Source organism: Triturus cristatus, chromosome 9 (assembly GCF_964204655.1).
Source record: "Triturus cristatus chromosome 9, aTriCri1.1, whole genome shotgun sequence".
In the NCBI taxonomy this organism is placed as follows: domain Eukaryota; kingdom Metazoa; phylum Chordata; class Amphibia; order Caudata; family Salamandridae; genus Triturus; species Triturus cristatus.
The window spans coordinates 262,022,647-262,049,949 of NC_140592.1; the positions used below are offsets into that span (position 1 = coordinate 262,022,647).

The window sequence follows — 27,303 nt, forward strand, 5'->3', positions numbered from 1 at the left end:
AGAAATATGTTTATTTCTACTTCTTTTTCCTTTTTCTATGTGTTCTGCATTCTACAGCACACATAGAAAAAGGAAAAATCCTCAGGGGGCTGTTCTTCTGCAGGAAGGTGCCATTTCCCACACAAAACAAATGCTCCTTACAATGCAGGTGCCCTTGCACCATGGTGCTAGGGTGTCTATTTTGGTGCTAGGCAGCCAAAAGGGGAAAAAGCAGGAATACACCATGTTGACTTAAATACGGTGCATTACTGGCCTTTCCCAGTCCCGCAGCGTGGCAAGGTGTCTTGCTGCGCTGCATGACTTTGCCATAAATATGGCCGTTAGTGCATTGCAACTCTGCTGTGACACTCTTGATTGCATTGGTCCCTCTGGATCTCCATTTGGTGTGCCATTTCTCAGCTATTCTGTCACCTTGCCTAAACTTTGTTCTAGACATTCTTTTCTACACCTTGCAGAACATTTTTCAGTTTCTCTTTTCTACTCCTAGAATCTTCGTGTGTTAACTCTAGGTTTTTATAATGGTGGAGGGAAACTGCATTGTTTTATGATAGAGGTCCTGAATATCAAGCTTTTTAATACCTGCATTCCCAAACATTGCATGCATGGGTAAGGCACTTAGAGGATACGCTAAAACCTGTCTTCCTGGCTAAGGCAGAGAACCAGACCACATTGAGCTGCCAAAGGATAACACCTCAGAAAGAATGCTTTGTCTATGTCCTTCTCTAACTGTTTTGCATGTATTATGTGAACATTTAAAGCATGTTTTAGTCTATAATAGTATACTTGCGCATTTGATATTAAGTCTAAGAAATTGAGGTTGTGTCTTGACATCAGAGTTTGTGTATGCATTAGTGTACTCTGTCATTGGGAATCTGAGGCTTGTCTGGACATGTGAACTAATGGCTGCTTATCTAGTGTTTGTGTCTGGGAATCCAGGCCTCTTCATCCAAAGCTGTGACTGGGCATATACTTATAAATATCTGAGTTTGTGTGTGGGTGATTCTGCCTGAGAACAGAATGTTTATGATTGTCAGGTCAGTTTGGGGTAATGCCTGGTATTGAGATTGTGTCTGGGCAAGATAAACTATTTCCAAGCATTTAAGAATGCCTGGCCACATATAGTGGTGCCTGTGATGGTTAGTTGGGTCATGTGACAAATAAGCAGCTTCTCACTGACGTGTTTAGTGCATTGCGCCCTTTCTCAAAGACGAGCTGCGGTAAACCATCAAACGCCACTTCCAGTATATCCTCCTATTTAAATATCACGCTCAGGTGAGCATATCAGAAAAAGGCATTATTGGACTGGAAGTCCAATTCCTCACCCATGTGGTTTGTTGTTGTTGCACCAAAGTTCTCTCCATCAAAGCATCCGCTGCTACAGTTGCGGACCCGCTAACATCTCGCGGTGATGCTACCTCACGACCGGGTCGGGCGTATGCATAAGAAGAAAAGAGTTGCCCCTAGGCGAGATGCATGGATGAGAAATTGGACTTCCAGTCCCATAATGCCAATCTGATATGCTCACCTGAGCATGATGATATTTAAATAGGGGGAAATACTGGAAGTGACATTTGTTGGTTAGCCGCAGCTCGTCTTTGACAAAAGGGAGCCACGCCAGAAACGCTTCAGTAAAAAGCTGCCGAAATTGTATGTGCTGAAGTTGTTCCCTGCTCAATAAATTTACCTGTGATGCATCTTGCCTAGGGGCAACTCTTTTCTTGATATATATATTTCACGATTATTTCACTGAATGACGGATGGACTCTGTGCGGTGATTATTTCCTGACGGGAGTGCAACGGTACCTGTGAGTACTTGGTGAAAATGTATGGATAATAGTGGGCGTCTTCGGACCCACGATTGCACCGACGCTAAAGTGTCCCGGGATATCTGAAGAAGTGAAGGGTGATATATATATATATATATATATATATATATATTCACTGAAAAAACCATAGGTTTCACACATGTTATAGTTAGCTGGACATTTCACTCGTAAAAAACCATTGAAATTCCCCCATTATAGTTAGTGCAGGCAACTATAACTCACGCGACTGCAATCCTCTGCTGATGCTAATACTGTATTTAGACACTTATTTGCCCATGTCTTCTTCCATTACATTTTATACATATATTACAAATATTTTTTTTTCATAAAGACACATATGTCATCAGCAGAGGATTGCGGTCGCGTGAGTTATAGTTGCCTGCACTAACTATAACGGGGGAATTTCAATGGTTTTTTACGAGTGAAATGTCCAGCTAACTATAACATGTGTGAAACCTATGGTTTTTTCAGTGAATTTGCAAGGTTTTTTAAATGCTAATTCCTAACTATAGCGTGTGTGAAACCTATGGTTTTTTCAGTGAATTTGTACGTTTTTTTAAATGCTAAGTTACTTTACGCCGTTCGTGGCGTGCGCGCCCACTTCACGCAGTTCGTTCCGTGCGCGCACGGTGCGCTTCGCGCAGTGCTCACCGCGCGCCCACTTTACGCAGTTAGTGCCGTGCACGCACAGTGGGCACGCGGTGCGCTACGCGCACCGCGTGCCCACGTTACGCTGGATGGGCCATGTACGCACGATGCCCTTCGCGCACCGTCCGCACACGGAGGACATATTATGTGCTTCGTTGTGAAAGGTTATCTATTAATTGTTCATTTTTAATTTATGCCGTGCACAAAAGGAGCCCTTCGGGCACCTTTTGCACACGGGGTGGTTAAAATGTGGGTATTGTTTTTTTTTAATTTAAATTTTGCGGTAAGCGCAATCGGCGTTTTTTCAAAAAAAAAAAAAATTAAATTGTTGGCCTTGGGGGTTCTTTTGGAACACCCTAACCATGGCTATGTGGTTAGGAGCTGTCTAGCCAGCCCCTTTTCATGTTATCCAACTTTGTTTTTCCACTCCCCCTCAGAGTGCGAGAAAGAAAATGGCGGCCGACACTTCCTGGTTTCGACCGATTCGAATGTTTACTAAGATCTAACAGCCAATCAGAATCGCGCTCGCGCACTGCACCGTACGCGTACGGTAAGCTTACCGTAAGCGCACGGTAAGCGCACGGTAAGCTGCCACAGATATATATATTGATTTAAATGCTATTTTCTCAGGAACTACTGAACAGATTTACACCAGACCTACAAAAGGCACTTCCTTGACCTGTAGACTACCTCTCTGCCAAATTTCAAGTAACTCTGTTCAGCCGTTCGGGCTGTAGCTGTGTCTAAAGGTCCTATGGAAAAATGCATGGGGAAAATGCGTTTTGGGACCCCCCTTTTTTCTCAGCCCCCGCTTGACGAATCCCCCCGAGACTTTCAGGGTAGGAGCGGAGCGTAGCGCCCCATTAGTTTTGAAAATTTCGCGAGGATTCGTCGACCGGCGCCAAAGTTATTCAAAATAGAATGTTGCGGTTTTCCTATGGAAACAGGGTCCTAACTATAACTACCTACTGGCGACCGCCAGTAGGTAATATATATATATATATAGCAATATGCAATGGCAATATGTTTATTTGAAGTAATAGTTCCATGCAATGTATTGCATTTTTTCTACTAACTGAGAGAAATATTTATAGTTTAGGACAGGTGATGGCTGCCCACTCACTTCTGGTTACGCTATTTTATCCAAGCCTGAATCTGCAAAATTCACTCTTACTATCCAAATATTCATGAAAGTATACACACACTTTATGATTATCTGCAAAAAAATAATAGGACAACCTTACAAAAAAACTGAAAAGAGCACAATCAGAAAGACTGGTAGAGATCAGAGTTACATTTGATACCCTTACACTGAAATTCCCCATCCTTATGCCAGCACTCCAAAGAAAGATATAGAACACAAAACTACGTTCATATTTTTAAAAATGAGCTTTTTTTATACACTCTTAACTTTTGAGAAGAACGATCAATATATGTATTTTTCCCTAACATTATTTATGCAAAGCAAATGAAAGATGATCAGTGAGCCCTGCATACCCACTAAGGGCTTGATTACGAGTTTGGTTGTCTCGCAGAGGGCCGCCACCCCAGTGACTGCTGTGAGATCACCAACCCGTAGTCCGACCACGCGCTGGATTCCGAGTTGAATCGAGTGCAGGAGGTCCTGCAGCGGTGCCTTTCTAAGGCTCAAAGGTGAGCTATAGAATGGCAGCGCCACAGCATGTTCCTACATAGGGAAAGATGCACTATATCATGCATTTCTTCCTGTGCAAAAACTGGGGTGCAGACATGCAGGGGGCACAACATGTGCCCCCCTGCGTGCACCCCCCTGCACAGAGTCACCAGGTCCCCTGAGTTGCCTCACCACCACCATTTCCATGGCAGGCTCACAGCCATGGATAGGGTCGCAGTGAGGCAACTTGTGACATGCTCGTTGGTGCCGCATCTGCACCCCCAGCATATTGCAGCCTCAGACCACTGCACCACTGCCATGGGATTCATGATCCCCAGTGGTTGCAACGGTCCTGTGGTGGTCCCACCCCCACACTTACAATATGGCAGCGTGCAGACCACCACCACAGGTTCAGAGGTCCCATGGAGTGCTGAACTCATAATCAGACCCTAAGATAAAATGCACAACAATGAAAACAGGGTTGTGCAGATAAGAGAAATAAGATGCTGGAAAGTCGTAGATGGACCAAAATTTCATTTTCAGAGGACCATCGCTACTAGACAGGCTGAGGGCACTATACTTTACCTGGATCCCTAAAACATTGCCACACCGACACTAACAAGAAGCTTTGCACCAGCTCATAATCCACATTTAAAATGTACTTTCCTAGGTTGGAACTGCTATAACTATTGGTCAGCTTTATCGTGATGCCCACTGAACATCGTACAGTCCTACACGTGTGCACATGTTAACATATGAAATTGAAATTGAGTGAAACAAAAATATGTATGACTATGTAATGTGTGGCTAATGCCAAATTTAATATATACACTGTTCTCGAGCTCTGTGAAAATACTGCATGTAAAAGATGGGTGTGACGCTAATCACGCTTTGGAAAACCTATCTATCATTATGTCGTTACTAAATAAACAGTCCTGGCGACACATCCACAATACTATTGATCACACTCTGCTTGCATTACCCATTCTGAAGACATGGAGGAGAAAAGAGCACAGTGACCTTGTCCATAAAGGGTTTGAAGAACTCTGTTGATGCGCCTGCTCATTTTCTTTCCCATTAATCATCTTAACCGTAAGTATTCTTTACAACTACTAACCTTGCCTCAAGTCTCAACCTTACGCCGCATCATGCCTGCTTCTTTCAGAGACATGTTACCCGATTAACCCTTTCGGGTGTCTCTTAATGTAATGTTAAAGAACATTAATGAAAAATTTAAGATTCTGATCTCAACACCAGGACTTCTTAAGCTTCGCTTGCATTGTCTGAAATGGTTGGCTCAGTGCTTTATTTGTAAGGGGGTGAATGAGGGAATGAAAATTTAAAGAGATCGCATATTGGCAGACAGACAGCACAATACATTTTTTTGTACTTCTGACCGCAAATTTGCTTCTCTTTGGGCATGTGCACTTACATATGAAAAATATTTAGTGATTTGATAAAAAGTATGAACTTTAATTAACATCTTTATTAAGTTTTGGCTGATCAAAAATGCGAACCGGAGCTTCATTTAACTGTGACAGGCTCACCTTAGAACAATAATGCAACAAGAGCTACTTTTCTTCACTGAAAGCAATTCTGAGCTAACAATATTGATGTTGTAATAGGGATAATATTGGACAATATTGCAAAATTACCACCAGTGATCACCTCATTGAATCAGGAAGGTTGCCAGCAGTAATGTAAAAAGACGTTGCCAATTTGGAATTCCTTTACATGGGTAATACATAACAGCCATTGCTGAAATGCCCCGGGCATCAAGGTAAAATTATTAGTAATAAGCCTCCCCATTTCAACATGATTTATCATTAAAATATCAGCTTTAAATACATTTTGGAAGCTCAACCATTTTTCATCAAACATCAGATTATGAGTTTTGAAAATACACACACTTTCGACCCAGATATACACATTTACATTCAGGTATACATATATTAATTCAACCAAGCAAAATCTTTATAATTTTAGTAGGCTGAGCTGCACCCAGGAGAGCTACTTACAGGAAGCTGGAAAGCTACCAGTAGCTCACGAGCTACTCATTGGAGAAGCCTTCATTAGGACTACACTTAGGAGGAAAATAGCCACAATTATTGAAACACCTTCCAAAAAAGGAATTACCTGCTACACATGCAAGACATGTGATGCTATTTTTTCATTACTTGAAAAGAAAAAGGAATCAAAAATTCAAATTAACCATAACTCTACTGACATTTTTGACGGCATAATCATCTCAATAGCTAACCTTTGACCAGAAACAAGCCATAAATTCTGTTTCATAACTTAACTTCTAATGGCATATTTGAGAAACACAGGGTGCATATTGTATCTAGCATAATGTATGAATTGCTGTTTTGGTAATTTAGCATGCACCTAAATTAGACTCTAATTTATGGAGTAGTAATTCCGTTGTTTGTTCTATTGACCTAACATATTGTTTGCTAGCTGAATTTGTTAATGTCTAGCAAGATCAACCAGGTTTATCAGTTAGTAATCAATCAGGGAATAAAATAATGCTAACATTAAAAAGCCCCTTTCTTCTCCAGCACATTGCCAATCCTGCACGCATCAAACTAGGCTCACCATGTCCTTGCTGTTTACTAGGATTTTCAGTACTTAAATATAGGACATCTATCCCGCTCCGTGGCCCAACAATGTCTATGGCTCTATGGCAATTTCGAGTGGTGCAGTTCAGTAGTTACACATAGCTACCAGTGTTACGTTACATGGTTCTTTGCAATTCCAAAATATAATCTCACTGGGTAGTAAGTAGTGAGCAAGATCAAACTCTAGAAGACAGATGTAGGACATCTGGAAACTGTCATAATAAATCAGGTTTGGAACCGCAGTGGAGATGTTCATACATTCCACTTTTAAAGGCAAACGGTATGTTTATTTGCAATTTTGAGAATATTTTTCATATTGATTTCTCTCAAAAAAGAAAAAATGTGTTTCATGTTGGTTTGGATTTTCCGCTCCTCTATCAGATCTAGCTAACAGTGCCATGTTGTCTGACAGGTCAACCGTGATTATATCTGTGTTTTAGCTCTTACTCTAAAATATTCAAGGGTTACCTGGAATAAAGCAGGACTACTGGTTTAGATTAGGAATTCACCCAGTCGGGATCTTTGTGGTGAGGTTTAAAACTAACCATATCACTAGTCCTCTGGTTCAGAAAATATATTCCTGTAGCTTTTACTTGAGTGTTATCTGACCTAAGTCCACCTCAAGGATCCCTGCGCCACCACATACTCAACAGAGCCAGCGCCTCCATCGCACCCAAACTCTGCCGGACAATCAACTGCTCCATTGAATCCGCCACCTTCCCTGAAGACTTGGAACATGCAGAGATCAACCCCCTGCTGAAGAAATGATCTGCCAACCAGACAGACCTCAAGAACTACAGATCCATCTCCCTGCTCCCCTTCCCAGCCAAAGTCATTGAGAAGGCCATCAACACCCAACTCTCCGAGTTCATCGAATCAAACAACATCCTGGACCTCTCCCAATCTAGATTCAGAAGCAACCCTAGCACCGAGACTGCTCTCCTCACCGCCACAGAATACATCTGCATACTCCTCGACAGAGTTGAAACCGTGGCCCTCCCACTCCTGGACCTCTCAGCCGCTTTCAACACTGTCTCCCACGATACCCTCTGCACTAGACTTCACAGCGCAGGCATCCGCGACAAAGCCCTTGAACGGATCCGCTCCTTCCTCACCAGCCGAACACAGAGTCAGACTTCCTTCTTTTCTCTCAGAACCCACAGAAATCAGCTGCTGAGTGCCACAGGGCTCCTCCCTGAGCCCTACCCTTTTCAACATCTACATGGGCCGCTTGCAACCATCATCAGAAACCATGGACTCAACATTGTCTCCTATGACGATGACACCAGCTGATCCTCTCCCTCTCAGACTAACATACAGCCACCAAGAACAACTTCCACAGCGGAATGGAGGCAGTAGTCACCTGGATGAAGGACAGCTGCCTCAAGGTCAACTCAGACAAGACCGAAGTCCTCATCCTGTGTCCCGAACCGCTCCTCCTGGGACTACTCCTGGTGGCCCGCAGCACTCGATCCACCCCCCCACACCCATGGACCACGCACGAAACCTCAGTATCATCCTGGACTCTATCCTCTCAATGAACCGCCAGATTGACGCCGTCTTGTCCCCCTGCTTCCACATGCTCCACCTGCTCCGAAGGTTCTTCAAGTGGATTGCCACTGAGACAAGGAAAACTGTCACCCACACACTCATCAGCAGCAGACTCGACTATGGCAATGCATTCAAAGCCGGCACCATGATAAAACTTTAAAAGAAGCTGCAAAACGCATCAACCAGACTCATCTTGAACATCCCTTGCCGCAGCCACATCACCGACCACCTGAGAGACCCCCACTGGCTCCCGGTCAACAAACGGATCCCCTACAAGCTCCTCACACACGTTTACAAAGCTCTCCACAACACTGGACCCGCATACCTCAACTATCGCCTCTTCTTCCACACCCTGACCAAATATCTCCGCACCACCCATCCGGCCCTGGCCACCAACCCACAGATCCGCAGTAACACAGCTGGAGGAAGACCCTTCTCCTACCTCGCTGCAAGGACCTGGAACTCCCTTTCTCTGCATCTCAGCAATCATCATCGATGCCTCAATTCAGATAAGGCCTCAAGACCCAGCTCTTCCACTGAACAGCAGACCCCCCCCCCCCCTCTTGCAGTGCTTTGAGAACATTACGGGTGAGTAGTTGTGCTCTACACAACCCTGATTGATTGATTTACCTAAAGGAAGTCCCCTGGATGAGGGTTTTTATGTGTCATAAAGATTGTTGAAATGTCAGACAGCACTTACATTGAAACTCAGCAGAGGGACAGACACAGTATGATTAATTCACTGAGCAATTTACCTTGCATTGTGCTTGGCTCACAGAGACAATTTTGGGTTTCCAACTTAATGATATAAAGCGGGGAACAGATGGTGACAACAGCTGTGTTCTTTTTTGGTCTTACAATTGCTTTTAACAATGTAAATAAGGTCCTTGGTTTGCCACCAACACACGCACTTTGGACTCCAGTCTTTTTTTTGGAGTGGCAATCCCACATTTATACCTTTTGAAAATTGTAAATTGGTCCTCCTTCTCTGCATTGTTTTCTGCCCCCATTGTGATATATTCATGGTTTCCACATGGCTTTTGTCTTTCTCAACATACACTCTTTGGCAGACATGGTCTTCCTTTTTAGGTGTCCATTTTAGACGGATGTGTAAGGATACAATTTATATATTTTAACTCAGCCATAAAAACTGATATGGTTACATGTCTTGATGGCCTCCTTGTTTAGAGTCAGTGTCCCAGACCTGATCCCATCGAAGCCAGTGCTGTTTCATTCATATTTGTTATGGTCCTTAGCATTTTCTTCGGTCCTCTTCTTTGGCACACATAAAACCCCAAATGTTGGCATCAGTAGTTGGTCTGCAGCTTGTTTCTGGTACTGACTGTCTTTCCAGAAGTAAGTCCTGCATAGAATCTTCTATTTTTGTACTTTTCACTTCTGGGCTATAGTCATTCTTCTGAGCAAGTGAATTCAAGAATAAGTGCACAGAAATGAATATTGCCAGGTTCCAATGGAGCACAGGAGATCTGGTAATACATCTGCAGTGGCTGAAATTCTACATTTATTTGAAAGACTTCATGTAGTGAAAGTCAATTGAGTTTATTTTTTTTGACTTACTGAGAAAATGTGGGTTTCCTGCCAATAGTCATGGTGTCACACTGCATAGTGGTTGTATGATATAAAATAGACATAAAAAATATTGTGACAGACAAAAACAGCGAAAAAAATAATTATGGTGAACCAAAATATCATGATTACATACTTTGTGCATACACAAAAACAACATTGGGACAAAAACATTGTGGTCCAGAATATCATCTAAAACAGCTAAGTATATCAAATGTAGTACATATAGCATCATATGAATTGAATTGATATATATTACATTTTAAAATACTTATCTAATTAAAATCAAATAATGTATATTTATATAAAGATAACCATAAAATAAAATTATATATGATCAAGGCCTCCTCACTCCGAAATGCAAGGCGGTGGCGTAAGGGCTCAATTAATCCTTTATGTTGCACCAAAGAACGGTTTCACATTCAATTGTTTCTTCGAAGTAAATGGAAGTACCACGAGCGAAGACTGCAGTGATTATATATATATATATAAAGTCCAACACTCATTCACTCCTTGGAATGAGCCCGACACATGCAGGGATTAAAACAATTTGGATTATTTTCAGAGAATCACTTACAGCGTGTAGGGATCAGAGTTCAAGAAACGCTGTGGCAGACGCGTTTCAGCCGTAAGGCTTTCCTCAGTGCCTGGTTTCAAACAGTTTGTTACAACTGTGGCAGGTTTAAATCTCCTTGTGTTACTGAAGCCACTCCCACAAGCTGGATGTTTCAGCTCCTCCACTGCATACTGTGATACACCTCGCGCTGGGCTTGGACCCGCTGCATGCTGGTCGATGAAGTTCGGCGTGGTGACCACTTCAGTAAGTGGTTACAACCAGACTCCCAGTGGTGTCCCTCGTTGGCATCCGGACCTCATTCACCAAACTGCAGATCCAAGTAAAATGAAAGGTTTCAGGCTGAGACCAATTGTATCCCCCGCAGTAAACACTGCAGCCTCTCTCCCCGTGCAGTCAATATAAACACCGTGGTAGTGTAACCGCTTGGGGGGGTGACACGTATTCAATACAAAGTCCAAAAGGTGCTGGCTTACGTGTCACACCTGACCGAAAGGGCGTACCGGTTACCAGTGCCTGCTTACTGGTTTAAACATAAAGTCCAACACTCATTCACTCCTTGGAATGAGCCCGACACATGCAGGGATTAAAACAATTTGGATTATATTCAGCGAATCACTTACAGCGTGTAGGGATCAGAGTTCAAGAAACGCTGTGGCAGACGCGTTTCAGCCGTAAGGCTTTCCTCAGTGCCTGGTTTCAAACAGTTCGTTACAACTGTGGCAGGTTTAAATCTCCTGGTGTTACTGAAGCCACTCCCACAAGCTGGATGTTTCAGCTCCTCCTCTGCATACTGTGATACACCTCGCGCTGGGCTTGGACCCGCTGCATGCTGGCCGATGAAGTTCGGCGTGGTGACCACTTCAGTAAGTGGTTACAACCAGACTCCCAGTGGTGTCCATCGTTGGCATCCGGACCTCATTCACCAAACTGCGGATCCAAGTAAAATGAAAGGTTTCAGGCTGAGACCAATTGTATCCCCCGCAGTAAACACTGCAGCCTCTCTCCCCGTGCAGTCAATATAAACACCGTGGTAGTGTAACCGCTTGGGGGGGTGACACGTATTCAATACAAAGTCCAAAAGGTGCTGGCTTACGTGTCACACCTGACCGAAAGGGCGTGCCGGTTACCAGTGCCTGCTTACTGGTTTAAACATAAAGTCCAACACTCATTCACTCCTTGGAATGAGCCCGACACATGCAGGGATTAAAACAATTTGGATTTTATTCAGCGAATCACTTACAGCGTGTAGGGATCAGAGTTCAAGAAACGCTGTGGCAGACGCGTTTCAGCCGTAAGGCTTTCCTCAGTGCCTGGTTTCAAACAGTTCGTTACAACTGTGGCAGGTTTAAATCTCCTGGTGTTACTGAAGCCACTCCCACAAGCTGGATGTTTCAGCTCCTCCTCTGCATACTGTGATACACCTCGCGCTGGGCTTGGACCTGCTGCATGCTGGTCGATGAAGTTCGGCGTGGTGACCACTTCAGTAAGTGGTTACAACCAGATTCCCAGTGGTGTCCCTCGTTGGCATCCGGACCTCATTCACCAAACTGCGGATCCAAGTAAAATGAAAGGTTTCAGGCTGAGACCAGCTTGTGGGAGTGGCTTCAGTAACACCAGGAGATTTAAACCTGCCACAGTTGTAACGAACTGTTTGAAACCAGGCACTGAGGAAAGCCTTACGGCTGAAACGCGTCTGCCACAGCGTTTCTTGAACTCTGATCCCTACACGCTGTAAGTGATTCGCTGAATATAATCCAAATTGTTTTAATCCCTGCATGTGTCGGGCTCATTCCAAGGAGTGAATGAGTGTTGGACTTTATGTTTAAACCAGTAAGCAGGCACTGGTAACCGGCACGCCCTTTCGGTCAGGTGTGACACGTAAGCCAGCACCTTTTGGACTTTGTATTGAATACGTGTCACCCCCCCAAGCGGTTACACTACCACGGTGTTTATATTGACTGCACGGGGAGAGAGGCTGCAGTGTTTACTGCGGGGGATACAATTGGTCTCAGCCTGAAACCTTTCATTTTACTTGGATCCGCAGTTTGGTGAATGAGGTCTGGATGCCAACGAGGGACACCACTGGGACTCTGGTTGTAACCACTTACTGAAGAGGTCACCACGCCGAACTTCATCGACCAGCATGCAGCGGGTCCAAGCCCAGCGCGAGGTGTATTACAGTATGCAGAGGAGGAGCTGAAACATCCAGCTTGTGGGAGTGGCTTCAGTAACACCAGGAGATTTAAACCTGCCACAGTTGTAACGAACTGTTTGAAACCAGGCACTGAGGAAAGCCTTACGGCTGAAACGCGTCTGCCACAGCGTTTCTTGAACTCTGATCCCTACACGCTGTAAGTGATTCGCTGAATATAATCCAAATTGTTTTAATCCCTGCATGTGTCGGGCTCATTCCAAGGAGTGAATGAGTGTTGGACTTTATGTTTAAACCAGTAAGCAGGCACTGGTAACCGGCACGCCCTTTCGGTCAGGTGTGACACGTAAGCCAGCACCTTTTGGACTTTATATATATATATATATTTTTATTTTTTTTTTTCAATGGAAAAAACATAGGTTTTAACCTACGTTATAGTTAGGAATTAGCATTTAAAAAACCTTAGAAATTCACTGAAAAAACCATAGGGTTCAGGGACGTTATAGTTAGTTGGACATTTAACTCATATAAAACCAGAGAAATTCGCCCGTTATAGTTAGTTGAGCTAACTATAACTCGCGCGCCTGCAATGCACTGGTGATGACGTCACATATTACATCACTCATGACATGGTCAGTGAAATCACTGATGACATCACTCATGACATCACTGATGACATCATCCACGTGATAATCTGATGCATATACTGATGGCCTAATATAAACGTTGATACACGCACTCTAAAATACAGACTACTATTTTTGAAACCATACACACAACAATGCCAGATACTAGATACCACCCACTATTTCCTAGGTCTACACTCACATCCACTCACTTATACATGCATTTACTCATCAATACAGTACTATAATATGCACTCATACACCTGTATATACAGTCACAGTCCGCCACTCATGGTCAGTGACATCACTGATGACATCACTGATGACATCTCAAATGACATCACTGATGACATCATCCAGTGAATGTGTGTTTCTGTAAAGTTTAAATATTTTTCATATATATCTATGCCAAGGTGTATTGAAGAATGAGTGGATTTACAAGTGTCTGAATGGATTATTTAGTAGGTGCGTGACTGACTGTATAAGTGAGTGATTGAACAGGTGTTACTGAATGTATGGGTTAGTGACTAAACTGTGTGAAAGTCTGTATTAGTGTCTCAGTTGATGTATAAGCGGCTGCATGGGTTGGTGAGTAGCTACATGAGTGCCTATATGGGTTATTGATTTGTTGTCTGTGTATCTGTATGAGTGCCTGAGTGTCTGTGTGTATGTGACTGTGCACACATGTCTGAGTGGGTGATTCACTGGTTGTATGGATTCAAAAGTACATCTGGGAAGGGCTGTATGGGTGAGTTAGTGTGTGTATGGGTGTGTTGGTGAGTGAATGAATGTCTCACTGGTATATGTGTGAGGAACTACATATGTTTTAAGGCAGTATATGTGAGTGTTGGAGTATATAAATGACTATACGCGAGAGTAACTTATTTGAAGAGTGGGTGTATAAAAGAGTGTCTGCTTGTATCAGTGATTGTATAAGACAGTAAGTATGTGTTAGTATCTGCATAAATAAGTGATGTGGTGTGTGTATAAATAACACAGTTGGTGTGTATAACTGTATACATGAGTAAATGGGTATGGGATTGATTCTTTGCATGACTGACTAGGTGCGTGAGTAACTCTATGGATGAGTGGCGGACTGTGACTGTATGTACAGGTGTATGAGTGCATATTATAGTACTATATTGATGAGTAACTGCATGTATAAGTGAGTGGATGTGAGTGGAGACCTAAGAAATAGTGTGTGGTATCTAGTATCTGGCATTGTTGTGTGTATAGCTTCAAAAATAGTAGTCTGTATTTTAGAGTGCATGTATCAAAGTTTATATTAGGCCATCAGTATGTGCATCAGATTATCACGTGGATGATGCCATCAGGGATGTCATCAGTGATGTCATTTGAGATGTCATCAGTGATGTCACTGACCATGTCATGAGTGATGTATAATGTGACGTCATCACCAGTGCATTGCAGGCGCATGAGTTATAGTTAGCTCAACTAACTATAACGGGCAAATTTCTCTGGTTTTATATGAGTCAAATGTCCAACTAACTATAACGTCTGTTAAACCTATGGTTTTTTCAGTGAATTTCAAAGGTTTTTTAAATGCTAATTCCTAACTATAACGTCTGTAAAACCTATGGTTTTTTCAGTGAATTCTGAATGTTTTTTAAATGTTTATTTCATATTTTAATATCTATAAAACCTATATTGTTTCTATTTTTTGTGTGTAATATTTTGGAACTCTATTATCCTTTGTTTATTAATTTTAAAAAATATGTAATGTTTTATATCTTCAAAAAAAGTATCTATATCTTTTTTTCAATTTTTTGGGGAGAAAACTGAAGTTCCGTACCGGTAGTGTACCAAGCTCAATCAGCACGCGTATCCTATCCACCATATTGCTAAACTCATAAAAGATGAGCATTTCCTATCCGACGGGTTCGTGGCACCGCGTCCCGCGCAACATCATATACGTATGTGGACGCGCCAGCTGATACTTTGGTATGCGACGGGTACGCAGTACCAAGTCATGCCTTATGTCATGTAAGTATGGGGTCGCGCCCACTGCGCGTTGCGTATGTGACGAGTGCACGCTGCCAGGCCCTGTGTTATGTCATAGACGTATGGTGTCATGCCGGGTACGCCATTCCCTCATTTTTTTTTTGTCTCAAAACTATATCGAAATAAGTTTAAACTCTATTTGAGAACAAGCGCTAATCTAAAATATTTTAAACATTTATATATTTTTAACTATAATAAACTTATATTATGGTAAATACATTTTCTCAAAATCGCGTCGAGTGCGGCCTCCTTGCGCGCTCAGTGCGCGATTGCCGTGTGACCTTAAAGAAAAGCATTTGATTGGTTCATAACATTTCCCATTGTAACAGTTGGAGGACCCCACCCATTTTAGTCATTCTCTCTACAGCGTTTGATGAGAGACTCCTCTTCTGCTTAGAGAGCTTTTTTGAAAACTTTTTGCTATGTACACATATCTGACACTACACACAACATGCAACCATCATCTTCATCAATTTTCATGCTCTGTAAAGTAGCCTTCCACCTGTGAAAGCCATGCATCTAAAAGCTACATAACAGAAGTTTTCCCCACTGCCAGAGGTAATATGGTTGCATACGCTGTCCACAGCACAATGTAATGTGGTACGGCCCAGGGGCAGTATCATGCATAGACAATGAACACACGGACACAGATAGATGGTGGAAGTGGGTACGGGCACGTGCGCTCGACTCCTTTTTATTACCAGGGTCACATATCCAGTGACGTCTGTGCTGAATGCATGTGGGTGAGTGTAAAGTAGACCTCAGAGAAAGGTTGCTGCTAGCATCAACTACAACAGTAATCATTGGATCACACACAGAGATTCAATAATAAAAGGGTCAATAGTTTGTGCTGCAGTAAGATAGGGACACTAGATGTGAAATAATAAAGAAAAGATTGTATCGTAAAAGAACCATAACTTGTGGTATACTGAGATAAAGGCAGTAGATCTGAAATAATACACAAAAAGATTGTATCATAAAGGGTCCATCAGGTCTAGTGCACTCAGATAGCCACATCAAAAGCATTCAGCATGTGCACAGCCAGCGATGATGCGTGCTGCTGGCGGGCCGTACTAGGAACAATGTCTGTTGCCTACAGGACTGCCTCATCTGCAATAGCGACTCGATCTGAATTGTAAACACTGCTGTCTGCAGTGTAGGCCAGAGAGCGGTCAGCAAGGGACCAAAGCCACGTGGCATTGACTTGACCTGCCCACTTTGTTATACACGAAGCAACAAAAACCTTGTGCGGACCCTGTGATGATGCGCATGTGTGGTGCGGACAGAGCGCACTGGAGCAATGTCTTTTGCCTACAGGACTGCGTCATCTACAATAGCGACTCGATCTGAATTGTGAACGCTACTGTCTGCAGTGTAAATTGAAGGCAGTAGTGAGCACAGTCATCCATGAAAACTTTTTCTCACTTCCTCTTCACAAAATACAACAGCATAAATTACAAAACATTCTGCAATAAATAAATCAAAACAATTCAAATTGCGATCTCTGCTGTCCACAGTGTAGACTGTTATTCAGTGTTCTTTACCACTACCAAGACGAATTTGGTCATTGTACTAGACCTATAAGTCATTTAAATAGTTCTTCAAGCAAGTATACTAAAAGGCTATTTTGTATATTTCAGTAGACGTTGTAGTTAGTTGCCTACTGGATTCTGTAATTAAACAATCACCACTCGATCTGAATTGTGAGCCCTGCTGACCGCAGTGTAGGCCAGAGGCAGTGGTCATTAACACCTCACAGCCACATGCCATTGGATTCGAAAGCACAGAGTTGGTTGCACCTGATTGGAGGGGGTACACACAAATCACCACAGACTTAAACTTCTGACATCCTCAATCACAGAATCAAGACCCCGTTTCACTGTTCCGACCTGCTGTACCACGGTGTACTCCACCGACTGCAGGCAACCAAGCCCAATAATCATGTGCAGCAGTTAGCTACGGAAGCACAGAGTGTGATGCACCTCAATGGAGGGAGTTCTGTGAAAACCAAGCAGCAGGTAATATCGCACATCGTCCATTTTGGGATCAAGCCACCGTTCCACTGTTGGGACCTAGAGTTGGTTGCACCTGGTCGAAGGGAGTACCTTCATCTGCACTCTCAGATGCAGTTCTAACATCCTACATTGTGGGATCAAGACCCCGTTTCACTGTTTGGACCTGCTGTACCGCGGTGTACTCCAGCAACTGCAGTCAGCCAAGCCCAATAATCATGTGCAGCAATTAACTACGGAAGCACAGAGGCTGATGCACCTCAATGGAGGGAGTTCTGTGGAAAACCAACAAGCAGCAGGTAATATCGGACATCGTCCAAGACACCGTTCCACTGTTGGGACCTAGAGTTGGTTACACCTGGTCGAAGGGAATACCTTCATCTGCACTCTCAGATGCAGTTCTAACATTGTCCATTGTGGGATCAAGACACCGTTCCACTGTTGGTACCTGTTGGACTACTGTGTTAGTAGTATACAGAGCACTCCACGGTGCTGGGCCTCAGGCTGGGCGCTGTCTGCCTGTGTTGCGGTAGCCAGCGCAGATCTTAGGAGTCTTCCCAGCTCACAGACCTCTGCCCAAAAGCTTCCGCCGGCACGTGGTGGGCCCTCTTTCACATACGGCGGTGTCGAAAGGTGAACTGTGGGGCATATATGTGTCGTAGCGGCCATGGCGGTTTCTGGGTACCACCAGCCTGAGAGCATTATTCCCGCAGCCACCTTCGCTCACAGCGCCAGCCTCGTGGCAGTGTAAGCTGCGCAGACCTGACATACATGTTCGCGATTCCGGAAAAGAACCACACCAAGAGAAACGTGCCTTTTATTCATACCCCTACGCTAGCCTAGCGTACGGCGAGCCAGCCCACTACGCTAAAGATATGGGGGGGGAGGGGGCACGTGCACGCTATGTTTTCGTAATCTTCTCTACTGACTGTACTATCATGGTTGTGTCCACTGTCCACTTCACTCAATAGACCATCAGTGTATGTTGATATGTACATGTCTGTGCTCTGCATACTCAAGTCTGTCCGGCACATCCCCTCAACACTTTGCATTGTATACTTTTATAATCGAGAATCACTTGCCACCTTCGCACATACTTTGCTCCCATCTCTCCCCGTATTCTGCATTGTGTGGCGTAGGTGCTATGTTTGCTTTGTGTACATGGCTAGCCACAGTTCCCACAGTACGTAGTGTCATTGTGTCTGCTAGGTGTGCATGTTGTTTGTCATGTTGTATGTGATTATATAAGGTAGCACGTTTATTTACGAGCAGTGGTTTCTCCCATTTACATATCGCTGTGTTAAAGAGGATACAGAACTTTCTCACAGGTGAAAAGTGGGACCACAATGGCAGTCATTCATTACTATGCAAGAATGCCCAACTTCACGACGCTTCTAACCTTACAGCCCCCAATCTTGCGTGCTACCTCAAAAGCACGCCAACTCCCACAATCAGACCAACATTCACACAGCTTTCTAACTGCAGTTATCTGCTTCTTAATAACATGGACTGCTACGCAATGTGAGCTGGCATACCATATGTCCTTACTGTTTCAAATCGGATAACTTCCTGTGGCTATCTCTATTCCCACCCACACAAAGTAACTCCCAAAGTTCAACATGGCCTTCAATACCTACTTTGAAAACAGATTTTATTAAACGGAACACACTGAAAGGGCTTTTGTTTCAAACAGAAGTGTCCCTAACTTCTCCAAAAGTAATTTATCGACTGCAGATAGCACAAACTTCAAGTAAAATACACTCCCTTTTAAATATGAACCTCCCATTACACTTTGTGAATTGTTACACAATTTTCAACACATCTAACATCTAAGCTCTGGCACACTTTTTTAACACTGTCTCCTCCAGCCTTGTCACAGGCTTTCAAACTGTTTTTGGTATAATACCAGACTTCATTCATTCAATCATCTCTGGGATAACAGGAACAGTGCCCATAATTCTCGCTCTATTTGCGACCATCCTACTACTATTTTAGCTTGTAAAAAATGGCTGCGCTCCCTGTGGTAACAAGCATGTCTGACAGAATACGCCCCTACGCAAAGCTACATCAATACCGTGAAAAAATGGAACAACTTTTTGACTGCCTTCCTCTATCTATTATCGGAGCCAGCTACAACATGACATTTATTTACACATATACAATCTGCGTGCAACCATATTTTTATTGCCAATCTTGCCCATTCGACTGGCGAATGGATCTATGCCTTGCCAACATCCCAGCAAACGCTCCCGATATTCAGCAGGTAATGGAGTATCTGGAAAACCATGAACTTGATTGTTCGGGCAGTGGAGCAATGTCGGATGCAACGCAAAAAGGTATGCTGGCGGAATGGGATTTCTGTGCAGCCGCGAAATATCTCCTGCAATGAGCGACCTTTGACAACATCGCAGATTGCCTGCCAATTCAAATTGCTACTCCAACATTCGAGGAACATTACTGTCCCTTCGAGGATATGAATTGGATAACTTTGCTTTTCTCACACGATGGCAACAATCGCCTCTTGGAACATTATGCATCTCAAGCCGCTGAAGAAGTTCCGGACTGCAATCTCCAAGACTTGTAAGAAATTCACTTTATTCTTGGATTGATTTTTTCCAACTTTTTGGACTTTTTCCTATACATTTTTTTAATACACTTCAATTGAACTATATTCATATAATAACTTTCTAAGTATGCTTAGGCATTTGATCTCTATTTTCATTATTGCCCCTTACGTCTCCAGACTAACCAGGGATGGGTGATGTATGGCCTATCCAAATACGCTTTTTACTTGCTAAATTAGCCTAAACCTGACATCCATTTTGGAACCATGTCTATTCTTTTTACACACGTCTCTCTGCCTGCCTGTTATCCACGAAGCCCTTTCACACAAATTAGCTCATCCTCAGTCTCTGCTCACGAGCTGGCGATCAAGGTAAAAAAACACGGCATTGTTTAGGAACTGGTTGGCACAGTGTGGTAATCGTATCCTACCTTTATTTTCATTCTACAATTTACAGTCATTCATGTCTAATAGGTATTGTATATGTCACATGGAACTGTAACATGTAATGTGGAATTGACTGATGCAGGAGCTTAGGTTTGAATACAGCAGAAGCGGTTGGAGTTTGCCTCAGCTGGATGCCTTAGCTCTTGCACCAGTGGGTCCATTTATGGCACTTAAATAAAGACACTTTTTATATAACTTGCAGACTCCATCGCTTTATCCCACACAGCCACTTTCTTAAACACACCTGATTTCACCATTTGTCTTCTGTGGCATTGCAACATTCTGCATTATATTCTTCATGATTATTTCTTTATTCCTGCTTGCTAAAACACTCCATACGAGTCTTCAGACCGGTAGGGGTGAGTAGTTTGCTTCCCACTCCCGCTATAGTCTAAACCCATACTAACACCACTTGCACAGCTATGCTACAGCGGCCAGTATGCTACAGCGCCCAGAGCACATCAGTTTACAGCAATCAGCTCACAGTTTCATCCCTGAGTGTACCGGCACCTCACCTCAGCACCATCTCACTCTGGGCAAAACAGCACTTTCACACCGGTAGGGGTGAATACATCGCTTCACACTCTCTGTATAGCACACCCTAACCACCACACAGAGCTCACAGTGCTCCTACCCTCCTCTTTCCTACTCTTTTCGCCATTTTTTCCCCTTACTTGCTTCAACAGAATCACAAAATGGCTGCCAACACTTCATAGCTGCAACCGCACGCACCGCTCGCAGCCAATAAGCAGCAAGCTCATGCTCCTAACGCCTCAGCCAATCAGATGGCAGAATACCCAACTATTGATATCTGTAAATTTTGATATTTCTCCAAAACTACTGAATGGATTTACACCAAATAAACAAAAGCATGCTTTCTAGACCAAGCCCATCCTCCCTGGCAAATTTGTGGTAATTCCGTTCACCTGGTCGACCTGTAGCCTGGTCTAAATTTTCCTTTGGAAATTAACATGGATAAAACACGTTTTGGAACCCCCTTTTCTCTTGGCCCCCCCTTGACGAATCACCCCCACACTTTCAACATAGGAGCTGATATGAACAAAGAATTAGTTTGGAAAATTTCATGAAGAGTCATCAAACGACTCCAAAGCTATAAACAAAAGAAAAAATGCTCTTCCTATGGAAACTTGGTCCTAACTATAACTACCTACTGGCGACCGCCAGTAGGTAATATATATATATGAGAATTAAAATATGCAAACAATTAATAAAAATAAATTACATTAAAAGTATTAAGAAAAATAAGAAAAAATTGCAAAAAGATAAAAACATATACAAAATACATTAAATATATATTAAAAAATAATATTCCCAAAAATATAAAAATGCTAATTAATTAACTTTCTAAAACATTAAAAAAATAAAATACAAAAATTTAAATACATATGTTATCAATCCTAATTGAGCAATAGTGGAGAAATTATTGAATCTTTAAGCATTCAGATTTACTATTCCCATTGTAGTCTTAGTTACAGTAGGGAAAGTTTTGAATTTTGCAGGGATCAAATGTACTATTCCCTCTCAAATGCAAGCAGACGTCGGGAATGTGTTAGAATTTGGAGTGGTCAAATTCACTATTCCTACTCCAATACAATCTAAGCGACATTAAGAAATGTGCTGGCCATAAAGGGGTGAGATTCACTATTCCCACTCATAATGTTTTAAATAAAACATGTAGCTAAAGGACAAAAAGAAGTGAAAAAAATTAAATGTATCCACTAAATATAAAAAAAGTGTCACTAGTTTATTCCATTTATTTTTTAATCAATAATTATGAAAAATATTTAATTCTTTAAAAAAAAAGAAAATTAATTGTTTGATTATTAAATTAAGATACTTATTTTATATTAATCATATTATGTTTAATGGTTTTATGTAATCAATATTTTAATATTAATAATGTTTTGTTTTCATAATACATACTTTTATGATCATTTTAATTGATTCTCAGTGTTTATTTTATCAGGGTATAAGAGCGAGAAGTGTTTTAATTTAAAATATTGACTTTTTTGCAGTATAGAATTTAGATTTTTTAGATTTTTGTAATTTGTTTTATATTTATTGGATACATTTAATATTTCACCACTACTTGACTGATTTTACACAATTTAGTACCCAGCTTGACTCACTCAAATGACCCAGCTTGACTCACTCAAATGCGAAAAATGCCAAAAACAGATGAGGATAAGAAGAGGATAAGAAGACATTGCAGTCTTTTGTAGTCTTTTGCACTGCAATGTCCCTACCAATAAGCCTGAGCATTAGATGCACTAGATTAGCATTAGATGGGGGTTTCCCAGCCTTTGTCATAAAACGCTGTGTCCCACATTCTCTCCAAATGATACTTGTGCTTATGAAGCATGCCTTCTCTGGCTAGAATGTGGAGGAAAGTCTATAGAAAAGACATCTACTGCTTGCCTGGAAAAAAGTGTCCAATTACAACTGGAAATGTCTTCTTCCTGCCCACGTGGAACCTTCCTCCTGATACTATAGAGTGTAGAATGTCCTATGGACAGAACAAAATATTGCTGCTGCAAAGAGATATGAATGACCAGCACAACTGCAATAGGACCTTTTGCTGTATATCTGAAACCACAGTTATAGAAAGCCTTCTGGAACCAGCTACAAAGAACAGGGTTCTGAAGAAATACTACACCTGAAGATCTGGAAACCTTTGCATCAAAATAGAAGGGCTATAGAAAATCTCTAGAAAAGTTGGGACTTGACAACATTTGAATCTCCGAAAGACTAGGGCAAGGTGTCAAGCCTACAATGACGCAAGCTCCAAGACAAAATCCCATCCTCACCATGTTCATCTTTTTGTTTGCTTGTACAGAGGGACCACACAACTTGTATATCCAACCTCTTAGAACCCTAACCACTGAATCTTTCAGACTTTCCCAGTTCTAGTTTATAGATCTGAAAGACAAAGCATTTGACCAGGATGAACCACCAACATACAACTGTTGATTCCCACATCTGCCCTTCGGCATTTATGTAGCACTCTACTCATCAAATATGTGTCTTTTTAAGTAACCTGAGTAGGAACTGTTGTGGTATTTATGTCTCTATTGCTGTTTTAGCCTCTTGTTACACCGGTATCACTTTTTTCGAAGGAAGACTTGGCTGGCAAGGATGGAGTAGGGATTCTTAACAGAAACTAGCTTATCTTTTGTGGGACCAGATTGTTTGTACCTTCTTGAACTTCAATCAAATCTCACATCAAGTCTATGGCATCTCTCACACATTTCAACAATTCAATTCCTACAGTCAGTTTGCAGTAAAATCATAGGTCCGTTAATATTGAGTGCTGTGTTTGAAATACATAAAATTCTAAGTGAGCAGTAGTGGCATGGTGCCTTTGACCGGATGTTATTTGTGTCAATCACATACAAGCGCATTTAGTTTCCAAACACACCTATTTCAAATTATTGCTATTGGTGTATTACACTTTCCGCTGATCCTATATCAATAGGCTGGGCCTTCTTAACGGCATAGTACTCTTTCACTTATCATTAATTCATTATTAGTGCACAGCTTGAGCGTTTCATTGCTTTTCATAACAGAAAAAATAAGAAAGTTTGGAAACTCTGCAATGCTTAAATATTTTACCACTTTAAATAACATGTGAGGCTTGGACCCACCAAGAACATTTGAGCTACATTTCTGCTCTTTGCATCTTCGGTAAGGTCCAGCCTTAATGTTGTTGTTAAGAGTGCACAGTAGCTTATTTCATTATGACACTTTCTACTGGGTAAAGATTGGCGTAATGAGTTACAATTCTACCTTGCATTGCTTTTTTTAAGTTTCATAAAATGATAGCAGACAGTTTGATCGACCTTTGGCTGGAGTGGCCCAACGCCCAGCATATTCTTCAAATTTGTATTATCAGTCAGAGGAGGTAATGTGTGAAAGGAGTAATTACGCTATCGCTGGGTGGAGGCCAAATGATTATTACGAAAGGTTATTCTGCTCAAGTCTCACTTACTAAGAACTGGAAAATAGATTTATGACAGCCTGAGCAAGACATCAAAGAATCATACATCCATTGTAGAAATTTCTCACGTAAAATACAACATAACGACTCAAGACCCATGGCCTAACTGGTGCTACATTTTAAAATGTACAAGGCCAGATTTTTGCTATATTTCTCAAGCCATGTATATTTTTCATTGATGTCAGTAAAATAAAGACTTTGGGTCGGGCCTAGAGTTTGGCGGATATCCGTCTGCCATTTTACAAGTGCCGTGGAATATAAAGCACTTGTAATGAGTTGGACGGTCTATTAGTCAGGATGGTGAGGAGTAACTTGTCCATCAAACTCAAAATCAGGCGCTTTGTTATTTGTTTCAAAACGTATGCAGTTTATAGACTCTGAACATGTGTGGCACAAAACGCTGTACAGTTAAGCAATGAAGTAGGCTGTCACAAATGACATTCTAGTTATCTGAAAATTGCAGCATGTCATTCCGTCCATCACCAGGTAATTGAGGATGGTTGTGCTAGACTTGATGGTGAACTCCTGGCTTGAACAAACCGAAAAATTATGCAGAGTTTGCATAAGAATCTCATTACAATACAAACAGCTGCAAAATGTTCCTTCAGGCTGACTGCTGGACTGAGAAAATATGGAAGTATTCGTGGACAAAAGGAGGATTCACTCTCTTCCTATTCACAATGGGAATATTTCCCCCACTCGTTCTCAAATGCCTTCTTTAAATTTTCTTATGTTTTATCTCGAATGTACTCCTATGTTGATTATTTAACAACAGCAATCATGTACAGCTTAAGTCCCACCCAGTCTCGAATATCTGCTTTTATTTCTTCTTAGGTTGCATCTCTAAGTTACTCCTGCTGTGATTGTTTGGTAACTCAGACTTTTGTAAAGCACTCTGATGCCTCCAGACCATGTCCGTGCTATATATATTGGAAACTTATTTATATTCATACATTACAACTAGGACTGCCATTTGGAGCAGTCCTGTGCAGCCATATTTCGGCTTCAGATTTGGAACTTCGCCTTCAACTTTGGTGCATATATTCCGGATTGGTATTGGCGTTTGACGCTTGAGTTGCCCTGAAGAAGTCCAATGTTTAACTGGATAAAACGCATTGGCTGATGGCTTTTTAAGAATTAAACACAATTTAATAAAGGAAGAAATAATACCTATGGATTTCACAGACACTGTTATTCACAAGGAAGTGTCATATTAGATTGCGGAGTGTTGACATCATCTCAGTTAAACTTTTCATTCTATGTGTGCTGCTCCAATTGTGTATTATAAATAAAATACAATTATTTTCATGGGGCTAAGCTTTGTATACAAAGCCTTGAGTGAGGAACTCTTGTATCCTGGTGGGCTCTGTATGCAATATGTCATCACTAGAACAAAAAAATAATGAATGTTCTGTGTGGGGAGCTGAAATCTGGCAAACACTAATTTCTTGACCTGAATACCCACTTCCTTTTGATTTTGTGTTTTTTATTGGCCTGGGGATACCAGTGTTTCTAAGGGATTCTGGAAGGATGTGAAAAGGAGGGTGCTTGCAGCCTGGAGAGAAGCAATGCTGTTATTGTAGTCATATTCATTTATTTGTATGAGTTTTATACGGCACTGCATGCCTTCTTTTGGTCACCTCAAAGCACTAGAATCAGAGACAGTGCGACTGAGAAGGTTTAAGGGGAGTCAGAGTCGGATTGCCGGTAGCTGAAAGACTCTTCCTAATTATTATGACCCTGATCTGTGGAGAGGTCTGTTCAAGGAAAATTTGAAGGGGGCACAGTTTTCAGGATTTTCCCGAAATGCTTGCAATGAGGCAATTCGCAAAATAATCTCTCATAAGGGGACTGTAATAGCTGGTTCAGGATTGTGTACTCATTTTTTAGGTCGACCTTTGCATCTTCGGTAAGGTCCAGCCTTAATGTTGTTGTTAAGAGTGCACAGTAGCTTATTTCATTATGACACTTTCTACTGGGTAAAGATTGGAGTAATGAGTTACAATTCTACCTTGCATTGCTTTTTTTAAGTTTCATAAAATGATAGCAGACAGTTTGATCGACCTTTGGCTGGAGTGGCCCAACGCCCAGCATATTCTTCAAATTTGTATTATCAGTCAGAGGAGGTAATGTGTGAAAGGAGTAATTACGCTATCGCTGGGTGGAGGCCAAATGATTATTACGAAAGGTTATTCTGCTCAAGTCTCACTTACTAAGAACTGGAAAATAGATTTATGACAGCCTGAGCAAGACATCAAAGAATCATACATCCATTGTAGAAATTTCTCACGTAAAATACAACATAACGACTCAAGACCCATGGCCTAACTGGTGCTACATTTTAAAATGTACAAGGCCAGATTTTTGCTATATTTCTCAAGCCATGTATATTTTTCATTGATGTCAGTAAAATAAAGACTTTGGGTCGGGCCTAGAGTTTGGCGGATATCCGTCTGCCATTTTACAAGTGCCGTGGAATATAAAGCACTTGTAATGAGTTGGACGGTCTATTAGTCAGGATGGTGAGGAGTAACTTGTCCATCAAACTCAAAATCAGGCGCTTTGTTATTTGTTTCAAAACGTATGCAGTTTATAGACTCTGAACATGTGTGGCACAAAACGCTGTACAGTTAAGCAATGAAGTAGGCTGTCACAAATGACATTCTAGTTATCTGAAAATTGCAGCATGTCATTCCGTCCATCACCAGGTAATTGAGGATGGTTGTGCTAGACTTGATGGTGAACTCCTGGCTTGAACAAACCGAAAAATTATGCAGAGTTTGCATAAGAATCTCATTACAATACAAACAGCTGCAAAATGTTCCTTCAGGCTGACTGCTGGACTGAGAAAATATGGAAGTATTCGTGGACAAAAGGAGGATTCACTCTCTTCCTATTCACAATGGGAATATTTCCCCCACTCGTTCTCAAATGCCTTCTTTAAATTTTCTTATGTTTTATCTCGAATGTACTCCTATGTTGATTATTTAACAACAGCAATCATGTACAGCTTAAGTCCC

At 41.9% G+C, this 27,303-nt stretch overlaps 1 protein-coding gene across 4 annotated transcripts in view; it reads right to left on the reverse strand.

The window, feature by feature from the left end:
* LOC146797710 (plasma membrane calcium-transporting ATPase 2-like) overlaps positions 1–27,303 on the reverse strand; it is a 2,176,758-nt gene that overhangs the window by 950,146 nt on the left and 1,199,309 nt on the right. Inside the window, exon 1 of one of the 4 annotated variants that reach the window (XM_085624879.1) lies at positions 10,444–10,673. The exons of the other annotated variants lie outside the window; for them this stretch is intronic. The gene's annotated coding sequence lies outside the window, so the exon portion shown is untranslated. Of the gene's footprint in view, positions 1–10,443; positions 10,674–27,303 lie in introns of those variants that run through there. 4 annotated transcript variants of the gene reach the window in all.